At 46.8% G+C, this 17486-nt stretch overlaps 1 protein-coding gene across 6 annotated transcripts in view; it reads right to left on the minus strand.

The window, feature by feature from the left end:
• Nucleotides 1-17486, minus strand: part of CAMTA1 (calmodulin binding transcription activator 1) — a 982645-nt gene that overhangs the window by 862174 nt on the left and 102985 nt on the right. The gene's annotated exons all lie outside the window — the stretch shown is intronic.

The raw sequence follows: 17486 nt of genomic DNA on the forward strand, positions 1-17486 counted from the left end.
GACACAAAGCACAGAACTTTGACGAGTAAGATAATCCCGGATTGGTTTGGGGGCTTGTCACTGGCCAGTTGGAGGGAGAATTCACCTAGCGGTGGGGCTGGCCTGCACCCATTTCATCTGGAAGTGACAGGCAGAAGCTTGGTGCTGGAGGGCAGGTGTGACAGGCGCCGCGGAGACCCTTCTGGCGAACGCACCGGCCCAAAGTGGAGCTGTACTAGAGGGTATTGTCCCCGAGGAGCGGGAGGCCCGGGCCCTGCACCCCCTCCACCGTCAGAAGCAACTCTCAGCCGGCAAGGAGAGCAGGAGGGTTGTCAGACACACAGCGTCACACAGGAACCAGAAGCATCCGGTTCAAGCCCTTCCCCCACACCACAAGCCAGCCGAGACTGACCCATTCCCAGCTCTCGGTCCTAGCCCTCTAGCCTGGCTCCTCTGCCAGCCTCTGTCTTGCTTCCCGGGCAAAAGGTATCACCTGGTCCCGCCCTGTCCCAGGCTCAGGTTACAAATGGTACCAGCCACTGGGGATGTGGGGGAGGGTATTACACTGAAATTCCCATCCCCATCCAAGTATGGTGCAGTGCCAGGGAAACTGAGGCGCACACATTGGGTTGCTGCAGGACAGGAGAACACATGCGTCATAATCCCCATAGTCCCCACTTCATCATACACACACTAAATTAATTACAATAACTACAACTCAGAAAATTAAACGTGTAATAAGTTTTTAATACATCCATAAATCACATCATTGCTGATCAAACCCATAGTGCATCAGCAGCAGCATTTCCCTTCAGATATCCATAAATTGTTCATCATTCATATTATGGAAACTGGTAAATGGCAAAGTCTTACAGTAACTCCCAACTGAGAACAGAGTCTAGGTTCCTGGCATCTCATATCTTAATTTGATCTTTATTAGCATCCCTTCTTGGAAAAATATATAAATTGAATGTAAAGGATGCTTTGGGCCAGTGTAGCTCCCCCCAAAAGATAACGCAGTACTTATTTTTCCACTCGTGATTTATGAGAATACGAATTACGATTATCTCTAAAATCTGAGTTTATCCAAATGGATAGTATCTGCAGAACTGACAAATCTGACAGACCCTGCCCAGCAATTCTACCGCTCCAGTCTAAGAGATGAGCAGACAGGGCTGCGGTCCATGGAACCAGAGGGCTCGTGTGCCACAATGTCGGCAGTGAACAGGCATTACGCTTCTGTACAGAGCACAGCCCACTGTCAGAACCTACACGAGCGGAAGAAGTGGGATGGCTCCAATCAAGCGGCCACGTGTTTGTCAACATCCTCCGCCATGGAACTGCGTCCACAGGCAGGAACCCTGTGAACTTGGTGTTGCACACAGCTGGCAATTGAGTGTGACAATTTTAAGCAGTCACGTATTAATTAGTTCATACCAAGACTGACAAATGTGTGTCACCCTTTGTTCACACCCTTCAAATACTCCCTAGCCCTCACCCCAGTCAAAGCTTGGCCAAGGCGTGCCAGGCACTGCTGCGCTCTCTTCAGCGTCCGTGTTACTCCTCTCTGAACTGCCGCCGGTTGGTCTAAAGCAGGGGTGGCCAACCTGTGGCTCCAGAGCCACCTGCTCTTCAGAAGTGAATAGGCGGCTCCTTGCACAGGTACCAAATCCAGGGCTGGAGCTGCAAGTGCCAACTGTCCACTGAGCCGGAGGGTGCTCACTGTTCAGCCCTCGGCGCTGTCCCCCTAGGATCCTGCCACTTCCCACCCTCTCCACTGAGCCTGGCACACCCCTGCTCCCCCGCCAGTGTCTCCACTGCGAGCTGATCCCAGCAGGCAGGAGGAAGGGGAGGCGGCGGCGCTGACCGGTGGAGCTGCCCGTGGGCGGGGTGTGCTGAGAGAGGTAGGGAGATGAGCAGGGCTGGTGACACGGAACTGCGGCTCTTGGACAGCAGGCATTGGTACATTCTGGCTCCTTCTCAGGTTTGGATTGGCCACCCCTGCTCTAAACCCTTCCAGTTCTGAGGTGCCAGAATAGCGTGGCAAGTCACACCAGAGCCTCCTGGCCTGTGGCAGGCCCACCACGCCTCCCTTTAGCTAGCAGCGTACAGTCCACAGCACTCCCAGCGTGGAAATCATTTCAGGCCATGGTGCACAGCCCCCCCCCACACACTGTTTTGCTTTGGGGCTTGCTGCAAACCATTGAAGATACATCCACGTTGGAAGTCAAACGCCACAAACAGACATGTACCCAGAGGCCTAAGCTGCCAAAATGCTCCAGATAGGTATTTTATAAGCCTCTATTTAAAAGTGTTGAACCTTCTGAGGATATTGTGTTAAAGTGACTTTAATGCTGCTATGAGAGAAACTCCAACGTGTCAGCTTGTGTGTGAGTCACACTGGCCTTAGCTCTGAATTTCACAAGGCTGGGGGACTGAACTTGATGACTTCAGGTGCCTTCCAGGCCTAGTGTGTGAGATACCACCTCTCGCATTTCAGCGCCTGTCCCTCGTTGATGCTGTGTTCTAGCTGTAGCACAGAGGAGCTTTGAGACGGGCCCATAAATTCAGTTGGAGATAGAGAGGGGTGGGGAATGTCCGATCCGCTGGCCCGACAATTTGCCAGGGTCAGTCCCTGGCAGGCTGCAAGTCACTTCACTTCCCTGAGCGTTTGCAGGCACAGCCGCTCATGGGTCCCACTGGACACTGTTTGCCATTCCTGGCCAATGGCAGGTGTGTGGGCTGGGCCACCGCTTCCCGTAACTGCCATTGGCTGGGGACAGGTGTGCACTGAGCAGTTTCAAATGGACAGGACTCAGGAGTGCTGTGTATCCCAGTAAGAACAACCAGCCAGGTAGCATGCGGATCTCGCCAAACGTCCCAAAAGGCCACATTCATCCCACAGACGAGTGCTCCATATCCCAGCACCTGAGCAAGAGCAAGCATGTAGCTCACCACAGAGAGGATCCAAGGCTGGAGAACCAGGAAGACTGCAAAGCCTGCCCTTCCATAGGACTCCAAGCTGCTGAGGTGAACCTGCCTGGGGGCCGGTTATGGGGCTTATCCCCAGAGCACTGAAGTGCCTAGAGCTGTATCTGAAACACGCAAGTGAATAATAAGGCAACAGATAAAACGCATCTTGCTAATATTTTGCTAGTGGGCTACTGACATGAGACTATGAAGCTTGTGTGTGAAGAAGAAAGAGTGCAGCACGAAAGACCTTTGTGTAGCACAGAACCAAGTACAGCAACTACTAGCTGACGCATTACCTTGGCTAGACACGCAGACCATCATGTCACAGAGCTCAGACAAGCCTGGGACGCAGGCAGCAGCTGGAGACCAATAAGGGCACAACATGGATCTAAAGCAGCGACAGGCAACCTAGACTAGTGAGTGGGCCGCATAAGTGGCCCTCCATCTCAGTGGGCCGCCAGCTTGTTGTAACCAAGATGGTCTCCAGGGACGGGGTAGTTTTGCTCAAGGCAAATTCTAGGCACGCAATTGCAAGGGCTTTGGATGCAGAGGGAGCACACAGCTCTCTCAGCCAGTGTTGTGTGCTATCAGCGCGCCCCCTGCTTCCCGCGCCACGCCTCTACGTGTGCGTCACTGCAGCAATACTGGTAGGGAAAAACGATGGGGCAGAAACCACTGGAATCTGGCAGCCCTGCGCGTGTGCAACAGTAAACAACATTTCTCATGGGCCACACACAGAACCCCCATTGGTGGCATGCGGCCTTCAGATTACCCACCACTGATCTAGAGAGTACAGGGCCGAGATCGCCGGAGAAAACCCTGTAGAGAAACATCACAGCTCAACTGGGCCAACGCCCTGCCCCCCGCTCAGGACTCCTGTATTTGGGTAATGTTATTTGCTTTTAATCCAAGCCGTGTATGGTACAGACAACACAGGGAGGGCTCTGGAAGCAATTATTCCCAAGAACCAATGAGCTGAACCAAGAGAATACACAAAAAGCCCCACAAAAGCCCAGCACCAATACTTCCGAACAATCAACCCTGTATTCTGTGCGTATCCCAAACGCACAGACCCTCCCCCCCCCGATGATCCATTTTTGTGAGCGGCCCAACCAAGCCCTTCCCGTCACTCTACTGGCCTGGGAACAGTTAGAGTGGGGTGACGTACTCAAAAGAGAAAAAACGGGTGAAAAGCAACTGACCCGACGCCAGGGGATAGTCACAGCTTGGCAGCTTCAGTGCAGGCTGAGGGACATGCAGACTGTAGAGCACAGAGCTTCTTTCGCCCCACTGGCTGCTGTTCACCCGCACGGCATCCTCAGCCCCCATCCCCTGCCCAGCCATGGAGCAAGGGGGCTTTCGTGGCCAAAGGGAGTGCTGGAGCTGCCAGATCCTCAAGGGCAGAGCTTCAGGAGAGTAGGGGCAAGGGCGTGAGAAGCAGGCACAGCCTGCGAGCACTTACCCCTGCTCCCTTAGCTTCCGGAGAGCGGGATAAAAGCAAGCCATGTCTCTGTGCTCGCGGGGGGGGGGGGGGGGGGGGGGGGGAGGGGGGGGGAGGAGGAGACAGAAGTAAGGGCAGACTTTACTTTTAAAAATTTTCCATAGATCCCCTGCAGAGTCTTCACAGACTCCCCACAGGCTCCCCAGGAGTCCATAGACCACAGGCTGGGAACCACTGGTCCATGATCATACATTGAAACTCAATGGCAGCAGCCTACTTCATCTGAAAGGCAGTAGGAAAAGATATCTTCCCAGAACACCTTCCATTCCAAACAAAGCTCTCTCTCTCTCTCTCTCTCTCTCTCTCTCTCTGTTAAGCCAACAGCTGTTAGGCAACCCTAATTGTGTGTGTCTACCATATCCATTGCATTGAGTTGCCGATACTCTGTTATTGGAGGAGAGTTGCATTTAAAATCCATTTGGTTTTGAATATGGCAGACTTAGCTTTTTTCCCCTTCTCTTTTTAAATTTAAATGCCTATTTTCAATCTTGTATTTGCTCACATGGGTGAAAAGGACAAACCCAAACTTACTGCGATGCTACAGCTGCAAAAGGCAGAAAAACGCCGCCACTTCCTAGACCACGAGGATCTCGATCAATACCACTGAGCTTATGTCACAGTCCGTGTCCGGTGTTGCGCATATGGGGAGGTTTCACCGAGAATATGCAACAAACCAAAGCCAAGAAAAAGCTGATGCCTAAACACTCAGACAAGTTGTCACAGGCAGTATATGGCAGACACCCTCATGTGCCAGTGAATTAAAATTAATATGAAAAATGTAATTTAACACAGTCAGTATTAAGACTTGGAATTTGTTTCTCCCATCATTGAGCAGCCTCAACATTTGAGGTCTGAAAATGGCATTAGAAGAGATGGAGGACACCGGCTAGGAAGAGCAAACAGAAGTCAGATCTCTCATTACAATGGAGATGACACTTGGATCCAGTGAAAAGCAATCCCTGGACAGCTTACCTGCCCTGCTCGTTTCCAGGAAATCTGAGTAGTCTTAGGACTAAGTGACACTTGCTGTATGATGCCAACACCCTCCAAGCACGTCTTCCCCCACGAAGCACCAAGTGTGAATTCTGAATGTATCTAAGATGACAGCGGAAACACCAGCGCTACTTCCCAGCCCAATTCCTTGCAGCTTTCATATACAATGTAAGACTGCATTAGGGTGCCATTAGCAGGGCTGTGTGTATCCCCTACCTTCTGTGGAGTAACGTAACCTTTTACTAGAGCTTCACTCCCAATTGCTCTAGAAGAGCCATCCGAGGAGAACATGACGCTGGGAGGTCCACAGACTGTCAGTCTGGCTCTGTTCAGCTGGTGATACTGCCACATGGTCATTTACAGGCTGTTTATAGAGGTGACTTTCAGTGACAGCTGAATGCTTAAGTGCCCTCTGACCTTTGGAACCCCCCCCCCCCCGGATAGTTACATAAAGCAGAATAATGGTGGTAATAGAAGCGTATACGAGTGCCTGGTTTCACAGAGTCTCATGGGACAACTGGAGGTGCATCTTTAGAGCTGCAGTTTGAGGTGCTTTGTGAACTAACATTTTTCCACCAGTAGGGGATCAGATAGCAAGTGTGAAAAATTAGGGCAGCCCTGAATATTGGGACTGTCCCTATAAAACCAGGACAGCTGGTCACTCTATTCACCAGCCACACAACCCACCCTTTGATAGCCATGAATTCAGCCATCCCAGCAAACGAGAACAATGCGACCATAAGGGGCCGGAAAGGAATATCCCTTTGCTTCCCGATCACTGTTTAAAATCCCACCTCAGTTGCTAGTAGTTGGGTGTCTGCTTATGAAATGTTTTGGATGGAACCTAGTCTGGGTCCAAAGGAGCAATTGTCTACAGCAGGCCTGGGAAAAATATGGCCCACGCCCCAGATTCAGCCCACCAAGCCACTGGATCTGGCCCACGGACACAGCAGGCTCCCTGCTTGTCCCAGAGCCCCACACACCACAGGAAAGTGGCTGCCAGGCAGTTTCTCTTTAAAAATGTGATCCTAGAGGGGAGTGGCAAAGGCTTCAGCTGGAATTCCTGGCCTCAGCACAATCCTATTAGATGGCTTCTGGCCAGAAACTGGCCAATGGGAGCTGCCTGTCTAAGTAACAGGCAGCACACAAAGCACCATGCCTCCTCCCCTCGGCTCCGCTACTCACACACGTGCATGGCCGTGCAGCCAAGTCTCCTGGCCAGAGTTTGCCTCTAGCACCCCCGGCCCCCTCTTCCCCAGCCCTCGGCCCCCCTCCTGCACCCATATCCCTCCCAGATCTGGCACCCCAATCCCCTGCCCCAGATCACAACCCCCTCCTGCCCTAGGTCATATTCCAAAACCTTGCACCCTGGTCCCCTGCCCCAGGTCACAACTGCCTGCTTCACCCCAACTCCCTCCCAGACCCTGCTCTCCCTCCTGCAACCCGATCCCTTTCCCCATGCTCCCTTCTGCGCCCATCCTCCATCCCAGACATTGCACTTTCCCCATGAATATCATTGACCACTCGATGGTGGAGTGCGGCCCTCGACCACTCTCCAAAAACCTGGAGTGCCTCTGCCCCCTTCAAAAATTGTTGCCCACCCCGGTCTACAACAAACAAACAAACCAAAAAACAAACGTTTCCCTGAGAGCGTCCACAAGGGGGCCAAACGCACAGACTGAAATCTCTCTCACTTCAGAGGTACCTGCAAGGTCAGGCTGGATGCCCTTGGCGTGAGATATTAAGTAGGGTTGCTTTGTCCCTCTGTATATTGGCTATAGGGAGAGATGAACAGCCCCAGAAGGATTTCAACTTAATTTTTTATTTTAATTAAAAAGAAAGCAGCTTTGCACAGGTGCTGACTGAGCGAGTATAAATTAATGCAGCCTCTCCAGTCTCTGAAAGAGGACACCAGTGGGTGTCACTTTCATAACAGGATGATTACCATTTACAGTAACAGTAGAACAAGGCTCAATCCTTTTACTTATTAAACATCTAATATTAGCCATGTTGCCTTCTACCTTATTACAGGCAGGCTATGCTTTATGATGAAAATGCTGATTGCAGAAAAATAAAAAGCCTTCCCCCCCCCCCCCCACCCCCACTTGTGCTGCACATATAGCTCCTAAATCCCAGAGAAATTGGAGCTGGTAAAATCAGGACTCAGTAAAAACAGGATATGAAAAGTCTTACTAAAAAAAAAAAGAAAAAAATAGATGTCCTCATTAAATATTCCACTCTAGTTTATGACCCTGTTTGCAGAGCTATGTAAACACAAACACTGAGGGAACTGAACGACCTTCTTGACAGTGACATGTTGTAGAATAATGCAGAGGATTCCTGTAGAACACTTTTGTATGATTTATACTTGAGCTTTAAAAAAGTTCCTATTTCATTCATAAAAATGTGCAAGAAAAAAGTTCTATGAGAACACATGCCAGACCCTGCTTTTTGTTTTAAGCACGGCTTGCTTCTCCAAAGAGGAGTGTTAAAACGTGTCAAAGCAGATTAGCAGGCTAGCACCACCAGGAATAAACACTGCAGGAGCCAAGAGGAACAGTCTGTGTGTGATTTGCAGTTTCTGTCTTTGAGCTGAACCCTTTTTATTTTGCAATTGAAAAGACCCATATTCTGACCCTCTGATGAGGCCAATCAGCACAAAACAAAGAGGTTATGCTGCTCCATACCAGCTGAGGATTATTCACTGAAGTATGTCTGTGAACAGCAATGAAAAGACCACTTGGATTACTACAAAGTAGATGATTCTGCAGTATTTTTAACCACCACATTTCTGTTCCGCTCTGTAAAAAAAACCCAAATAAAAAGGAAGGCTAAAAAGGGTGCAATCCTACCAACAACCCTTAACCATTTTTAGTTATTCACTTGGGAAAACATTAAAAAAGCGATTACACACTGCCTTCGTTTATACAACACACTTGTGGTCACTTGCGAACAAAAGAGTCAATCCATAAAGTTGTGGCACATGATAGTTACGACTCTCAACTACTGTGTCCTATAACCCTCTATTTCAAATTCCCTCTTCTCCTAACCTCAGCCTGTGCCCCAGAGTTTTCTAAAAAACCCATTGAACAGAAGATATTCATCCTCCTAAACCTGTGGTGTCCAACCAGTTCTGAAGCAGTAAGCATTATAGTGGCTACTGCTATAGCAAACTAGCCATACTTCAGCAGCCAAAAGGCCACAGGTGGCTAGCACAGGGCTAGGCAAAAGATGATCTGCCGGCTGGATCTGGCCAGCCAAGCCATCAGATCCGGCCTGTGAGAGCTTCAACTAGCTCCCTGCCTGCCCTGCCCCCTCTTGGCACTTAGGAAAGCCAGCTGCAGAGCCATGTGCTTCTGTGAATGTTGGGAGCCTGGGAAAGGGGATAGAGGCTTCTCACACTGCTCCCACCCCCAGGAGCTACCATTGGCCAGTTCCCGGCCAATAGCAGCTGCCTGTGCGCAGGACAGGTAGCATGTGAAGTGCATGGAAGGAAGGGACTCTGGCTAAGGAACTTGGGGGGCTGATGGCTGGGAGCCACCCAGGTAAGGTCTGCCAGCTAGAGCTTGACTGTCTCCCCAGCCCCTCTGCCCCCCCCACTCCTCCCCCTTGTAACCCAAGCCTTCTGACCCCTGCTTCAGCCCCCATACACCTTCCCAGACACTGTAACCCCTCCTACACCTCTCCTCAGGTCACAACCCCCCCCCAACCTTGCACCCCAATTTGCTGATCCTGGTCACAACCCAAATCCGTGCACTCCCACTCTTGCCTGAGGTCACACTCCCCTCCCAGATCCTGCACCCCCTCCTCACCCCAGTCTGTTGCCCCAGGTTGTCCCCTCCTTTGCCCAAACTTCCCCCCCCCCCAATCCCACCCCACAATCCCTATCCCAAGTTCCCCTCTGCACCCAACCTCCACCCCAGACCCCTGCACCTCCTCCATTAATATCACGGAAGAGTGAAGCCCCCAACCATTTACCAGATTCTTTGAGTGGCCATCAAAAATTATTGCCCATCCCAGGAAATCATGCTGGACACCACAGCCCTAAAGCATCCGAGATCCACCTGTTGTCCTGCGTGTGGTAGTCTGGGGATGGATTATTTTAAGGACTAATTTAAGATTTCAAAATGCAGACGATACATGTGACAGGGTAAGATGCACTTTCCTCCTAGAACAGACATGCAGCCAAAAGAAAAAGATGGCCGACAAGAGGGCAGCTGGGCTCTCGAGGTCAGGACCAATCTCTGAAAGCCAATAGACTGGGTTACTTTACTTGCTAGGCCTTTTGCTCCCTGGTCTGTATTCAGGGCTAGTAGAACAGCCACATGGAACCTCATCATGAGCCAGATGAAAAACAGGGAAGTGAATGATCTGAAGAGATGACAAATCAGGCACTTTCTTATGATATATGATTCTACTTAATCCCACTGCCCTTCTGCGAGGTCCAGAGCTAAAATTCTTACCGTTATACGCTGATCTACATACCTGGGGCTATTATTGTGCTTTACTAAATTATGCTTTGATCTGATATCTTTTAATTAAATTGAAATTGACTGAGCAGGTTTAGCAATCACTTCTCAATATCTGTGCTGTTTTTGAGGAGGTTGGATGCTGCTAAATTAAATATTGTGCACTCCTCTGTCAATAAAACCTTCCTGTGACAAATAACTGGGAGCCGAGTCAGAACACAGTAATATCAATGAGCTTCGAGACAAGCTATGAGAAAACACATAGGCAGCCCTATCATTTAAGTATGCCACATAACTTCAGCCATTAACCCCTGCTTCGTGGGGTTTCATTTCACTCTGGTCTGAATGTCTGCATAAGTCTTGCTTTTCTTTTAAGCATAATTCCCAACCAAATTTTTAAAAAATCAATTTTAAAGAAATAAAAAAAACACAAAGTTCAACACTTTTGTGCAATTGCTGTGTCCTTATAACTTTAACCCTTTTTGGTTCTACAACACAATACGAACAATTAGAAGAAAATCAATTAGCATGGACATGTGAATATCTGTGTGTCTGTTGTATTTTCTTTAGTATCGATGTTATGTTGATCTATAGTATGGATCAAACTGAATAAATGGGTTTAAATTATTGAAAAGTCCTTTATGCCGATACAACTAGCAAAACAATAATTCAGATATTTTAAATATTTACTTGGGACATCTGAACAGCTTCTGCTGTCCAATCAAAATGTGGAAAAAGTGGGGAAAAAACCTGTTCAACATGAATATATTAGTTTACCTGAGATCTGAACAGCTCTGGGCAAATGCAAGATGTTTGATTATGTTGCCTAAGACTTTATTTTTTGTTGGGAGGGGGCTGAGTTTGAATTTTTTTAATTGCGTGCAAAAAAACTTTCAAATATGGGGACTTGGGAGATGGGTCAGAAATGGGAGGGAGCAGGAGTTATAACAGAGAAAAAGGAGGGACAAGGCAGAAAAGGGGGGCAAAATCAAATCAGTATCTTAGATGCCTATATTCAAATGCAAGAAGTATGGGAAATAAGCCAAAAGAATTTAAAATGCTAATCAATACCCACTGTTTCATAGTTGTGTTTATCACAGAGACCTGGTGGGATAATACACGCAGTTGGAATATTGGTATAGAAAGGTACAACTTATTCAGAAAGATTAGGCAGGGAGGAAGTGTTGCCTTGTATATTAAAGATGAATACACTTGGACTGAGGTAGAAATGGATATAGGAGACAGATGTGTTGCCTCTCTGGGTTAGGTTAAAAGGGATAAAAACAAGGGTGATGTAATGCTAGAGATCTACTACAGACCACCTACCCAGGTAGAAGAGGTGGATGAGGCTTTTTAAAAAAACAACTCACGATCTCCAAAGCGCAGGATTTGGTGGTGGTGGTGGACTTCAACACAGCAGAGCATAGATTATTCAAATACATTCTTGGACAGTATTGGAAACAATTTTTTATTTCAGAAGGTGGAGAAAGTTACTAGAGGGAAAGCTGTTCTAGCTTTAATTTTAACAAATAGGGAGGAACTGGTTGAAAATTTGCAAGTGGAAGGAAGCTTGGGTGAAAATGACCATGAAAACAGAGTTCATGATCTAAGGATTGGTAGAAAGGAGAACGGCAAAACAGAAAAAAATGGGTTTCAGGAAGGCAGATTTTAGTAAATTCAGAAAACTAGTAGATAAGGTCCAATGAGAAGCAAGATGAAGAGGAAAAACAACTGAAGACAGCTGACAGCTTTTCAAAGGGACATTATTAAGGCCCCAAAAGAAAAACTATTCCACAGCGTAGGAAAGAAAGTATGACAAAAGACTGCCTTGGCTTAACCAGGAGATCTTGATGATCTCAAAATAAAAAAGGAGTCGTATAAAAAGTGGAAACTAGGACAAAATTACAAAGAATGAATATAAACAAACAATACAGGTATGCAGGGGCAAGATTAGAAAGGCAAAGACACAAAATAAGCTAAATCTACCTAGAGACATAAAGGGTAACAAGATGACATTCTAGAAATATATTAGAAGACAGAGGAAGACCAAGGACAGGGTAGGACCACTGCTCAGTGAGGAGGGAGAAACAACAGGAAACTTGGAAATGGCAGAGGTGCTTAATGACTTTGTTTTGGTTTTTGTCAAGAAGATTGATGGTAACAGGATGCCTAACATAGTGAGTGGTAGTGGAAATGGAGTAGGTTTAGAAGTAAAAAATGACTTATAAAAGTTAGATGTCTTCAAGTCACCAGGGCCTGATGAAATGTATTCTTGAATACGCAAGGAGCTGATTGAGGACATCTCCAAACCATTCGCTATCATCTTTGAAAAGTCATGGAAATCAAGACAGATACCAGAAGATTGAAAAAGGGCAAATATAGTGCCCATCTATAAAAGGGGAAATAAGAACAACCCAGGAAAGTACAGACCAGTCAGTTTAACTTGTGAGCCAGGGAAGATAATGGAGTGAGTAATTAAAGAATTCCTCTGCCAACAGCTGGAAGATAATAGGGTGATGGGTATCAGCCAGCATGGATTTGTAAAGAACAAATCATGTCAAACCAAGCTGATAGTTTTTTTTTTTTTTTTAATATAAGATAAGTCTTGTGGGTAAGGAAGAAGCGGTGGATGTGGTATACCTAAACTTCAGTAAAACATGAGATACGGTCTCACATGATATTATCATCAATAAAATAGGGATATACAACATGGCTGGGGCTACCGTATGGTGGGTGCATAACTGGCTGGGACTGTTGAATACCTTCATCAACGATTTAGAAGATGGCATAGAAAGTATGCTTATTAGGTTTGCAGAGGATACCAAGCTGGGAGGGGTTGCAACTGCTTTGGTGGACAGGGTCAAAATTCAAAATGATCTGGACAAACTGGAGAAAGGGTTTGAGGTAAAGTTTAATAAGGACGAATGCAAAGTGCTCCACTTAGGAAGGGACAATCCGTTTCACACACAGAGATGGGAAGCGACTGTCTAGGAAGGAGTCCTGCAGAAAGGGATCTAGGGGTCATAGTGGACCACAAGCTAAATACCAGTCAACAGTGTGAAACTGTTGCCCCCCTCCGGCTCTCCCCCCAAAAAAGCAAGTGTGATTCTGGGATGCATTAACAGGAGTGTTGTGGGCAAGACACGAGAACTCATTCTTCTGCTCTACTCTACTCTGCGCTGATTAGGCCTCAATTGGAGTAGTGTGTCCAGTTCTTGGCCTCACATTTCAGGCAAGATGTGGAGAAATTGGAGAAGATCCAGAGAAGAGCAACAAAAATTATTCAAGGCCTAGAAAATATGACCTATGAGGGAAGGCTGAAAGAATTGGGCTTGTTTCGTTCAGAAAAGAGAAGACAGAGGGGACATGATAGTTTTCGAGTATCTAAAAGGGTGTTATAAGGAGGAAGGTGAAAAATTGTTCTGCTTGGCCTCTGATGACAGGACAAGAAGCAATGGGCTTAAATTGAAGCAAGAGAGGTTTAAGCTGGACATGAGGAAAAGCTTCCTAATTGTTAGGGTGGTTAAGCACTGGAATAAATTCAGGGAGGTTGTGGAACCTTCATCACTGGAGATATTCAAGAGCAGCGATGGCATCTGTCAGGGATGGTCTAGATAGTGCTTGGCCCTGCCATGAGGGCAGGGGACTGGAAATGACTCTCAAGGCTCCTTCCAATTCTAGTGTTCTGTGATTCTATGATTCCACGTATGTCTCACGCTCTAAGGAAATGCAGGAAATACAAAGAAAAGGCCCTTTTGTCCCTAGTTCAGGATAGAGTGGTTTTGTTTTAAATAATCATCTTGTTTTACCTATCTTCATTTAAATACATCAATTAAAACCCATAACTTTAAGTTATACGACAAAAAGGACTGGCAAGGTTATTATACTGCCTGCAGTAACTTCAGCCTAACCTCATTTTCTGTATCAGTGGGGTAGAACAAGTCTAAAATGGAACAATTTTATTTTGTTCTGTGCACTGCACCCTACAGCTACTTGTCATTTTACTTAAGGTCAAAAAAAGGATTTTTGCCTGTTATGGTGGGAATAATGAACACCACAGAAAAATCAGAGTTTCTGAATTTTTTCCTTTCTTCAATGGTCAACTCAACAAATTAGCAACAGTAACAGAAATAGAAAGATGCTCAGTGTTTAAAACTAGAAAGCAAATTACTGGGAGAAAAAAAATGGTTGTGACTCCATGCATTACACGTTACTGGAGTCCACATGTTAGCACAATTCTTTGAACACAGTGCTGTACTGAGATTATTGAGCAGAAAAGCTGGTTTCCTAGGACAAGGGCAGGACAGGATTAGTTACAAAACAGACACCACGTGTGGTTTATCAGGAGACAGTAAAGTCCTGAAATATTCTGTCACTCCCCAAGCGCCCAGAAACATGGCCCAGCAAGCAGAGGGCTGGGCATTATACTTTTATATCCTACCCTGAGACACACGTGGGTTCTGCAGCCTTTTTTAACTAGGGGCTGGATTATCTCAGTTGCAGATAGATGTCGTCACTAGGGAATCTAACTGGCAGCAAGGGTTAGCTCTTCCAGTCTCCCCCCACCACCAAAAGGGCCTTCCACATTTCTTACACTTCACCCCTCATCCCTCAAATCTCCCTCTTGAACCAAGGAGAATTGGACTGTTCTCCCTCCCTTCGAAGACCATCACTGCTGCTCCTCAACACCCCTGGAGTTGGATGGAAAAAATTACTACTGTGGGAGAGAAAATTTCACTTGGAGTAAGCATCAGAGTAGAGATTTTCAGCTTTGAAAGGGAATTAGTCACATCAGTTCCATTCATTTCCACAGAAGTTTTGTTATTAAACCTAATATCTGGCCTTGAAAAATATCAAGATAGGAGATTATTCATGTCCTGTGGAGCAAGAAATGTAAATCTGTGATGAGAAAATAAAGTTCCAGAGTCCGTCCCAACCAGATCACTGATTAAAGCGATGACTAAGAGTTAGAACAAGTTTAGATTGTGTGCGCTGAACAGGAATGCTCTGACACTCTCCACAACCAAGTAATTGCGACAAAATTGGACCGATTGACCCAAGTATCTCCCTCCTATAACTCCACTGAATCACACCATGGGCCGTTTGATCCACAGCATTTAGATGTTATTCAGTTTCACATGCACGTTGCATTTAGTTGCTCAGGGTGGCGTTCTAGGTTATGGCAACACAAATCTCAGTTTGAGGTTTCCACATGTAGGTTGCTTTTTAAGGTTATTTTCACCCACAAAGCTTTGTGATTTCGTCATTAGGAAACTTGGATTGCTACAACAGCTTTGAAGACTAAATTATTCCTTTCAAACACCACCTAAGGAGAAACTGAGTATTTCTTTTTGTCCTGTAAAAGTCACTGTATTATTGATAAAACAGGAACACATACATCTCCATGTGAACTCCTCCAGGAGGAGAGAGCTATTTTTAAGTATCTCTAGCCAGACCACTAGTTATTTATGAGGAACCTCTACAATGTGACCCTCTCCGCGGTCCTGATTCAAGTATGGAAGTGCCCAGGAACAACAGAAAAAGCACAGCTATTAAATGTGTGTGACACTTTCCTCTAAAAAGGTATTTCTGCATTTCTTTTTATCTCATTGCCTTATGTAATTTTCCTGTTGCCTGACATAGCATCTACTATCTGAGTAGATGGTCTACCTTCTTGCTCATACATGCAGACAGATACGTAATTTATAAGTCTTGATCTACTAAGGCCCATGTTTTTAGACCTAATTTTTCTTCTGAGGAGCAGCAGCAACTGTTTTAAGAGAATTCACTCCCCAAGCACTACATTACTACTACATCAAAGGATATGAGAGTGGTACCTTCAGTCACACCAATTGTTACAATTTCCTTTTGGGCCCACAGGGAGCGGTGTTACTGCATGTGCCTACCTTATTTTTCAGATTACAGCAATAACATATTTGCCTGAGAAAGTGATTCAGAACATTAATGAAAGCAGCAATTTCTCCAAAATTGTTTGTACACAAGGCAGTGAACTGCTAAGTATCTCTTGCCTATCAGAACAACATTACAAAATTTTGCATAATTGCTTAGCTTTGAATACCAGCCACCACATTCATTCCGGAGGGCAGGGAGCAGAGCGTATGATTGATAGAATGCCATCACTGCTGAGATTCTCAGCAGGTAGATACATTTATTATGACTTTTAATGACTCCAACAGTCAATGTACCTTGTGCTCTTGGGTACTTTTGGAAATCCCACCTGCTTTATGCTCCGTTTGAGAAGGGAGCTGGAATCCAAGCAGAACCTCTGAACTGTGAGCCTCTTGAGGAGAAGATGAGCAAGATCCCTTCTCTCATAGCCTCGGGATTCCCCATGCACTGCAGCAGCAGCATCTCATCTCAACCACACTAAGCTTCAGTCCGTTTGCTCGCCCTCAAGTGACGGTCTCAGCAACCCCAGGAACGCAAGGGCCTAGCTCATTTAGGTCTGATGAAAACGAGCAAGATTCCGGGGCACTCAGGCTGTCTGCACTTCTTGGTTTTTGCCCAACAGCTGTTTTTGCGCAAAAACCTGGGGAGTGTCCACATCTCAAGCGCGTTTTTGCACAAGAAAATGTACAGTGAATGGACATAATCGAGGAGTTTTTGCAGCGGAGGTATTCCTCTTTCTACAAGGAAAAACTCTTTTGCACAGGTGCCCTGGTGGCCATTCTGTGAATGGCAATCAGAGCTTTCTCGCGAGAGCGCGTCCATGCAGCCTGGACGCTCTCTTGCTTTTCCAATGCGCTTCTGCAGTGTGGATGTGCTCAAGTCTCACTGAGGGGCCCACACAGAGACCCAGAACATGAGTACGTCACAAGACCTCCCTCACGGCCAGGAGAGCCATCACTCCAAACCGTGGTCTGGGACCCCCTGCCAGTCAAAATGAACAGAACTACTGGAGAGCAACACCATCCATCCCGGCCGGGTTCCACACAGGCACCAGCAATGTCTCCTGAGTACAAGCTAGGCTCTTCCCCGTAGGCCACCCTCCCTCTGTGCGCTGGCACCTCCCTCCTGTCACGGCTCCAGCAGCGAGTCTCATTCTTTTCTTCCTAACAGCTGCAGTTAGAGGGGCCAGGGGTTTCGCTCTCATGTACACACGAAATGGCTAACGGGCCTTTCCTTTTCAGCCTGTGTCCCTCCAGCCAAAAGGGCACTTTATCTAAGGCTGCTCCTCTCTGACCCAGCATTGCTGGCTGCCAGAGCAGCTCCGAACATGAAGAGCAACGATCTGACGGTTCTGTTCCATTCAGATTAGACAAAACCAATGTATTTATTTTATGGCCTCAAGAGAGGAAATCACCTCTGGAAAATAAGAGGCTGTTAAGCACACTCCAGTGGGTATATGGCTCGTTACGTCACCAGCCAGAATCCCTGCTACAGAAGGGATTGTTACTCCTTTGCCCACTGTCTTGGTTAATCATAGTCCCCATTCTGTTTCGTAGCTGCAGGGCTAAAATCTCTCCCCCTTCATGACTTTCTCCCAAGACTATGAAAAATTCCTGAGAGATCTCACCAACTCCACCCCCAAAATGCACCACACACCAACA

The sequence above is a fragment of the Pelodiscus sinensis genome, chromosome 24 (genome assembly GCF_052426305.1).
Source record: "Pelodiscus sinensis isolate ZL-2025 chromosome 24, ASM5242630v1, whole genome shotgun sequence".
Taxonomy (NCBI): domain Eukaryota; kingdom Metazoa; phylum Chordata; order Testudines; family Trionychidae; genus Pelodiscus; species Pelodiscus sinensis.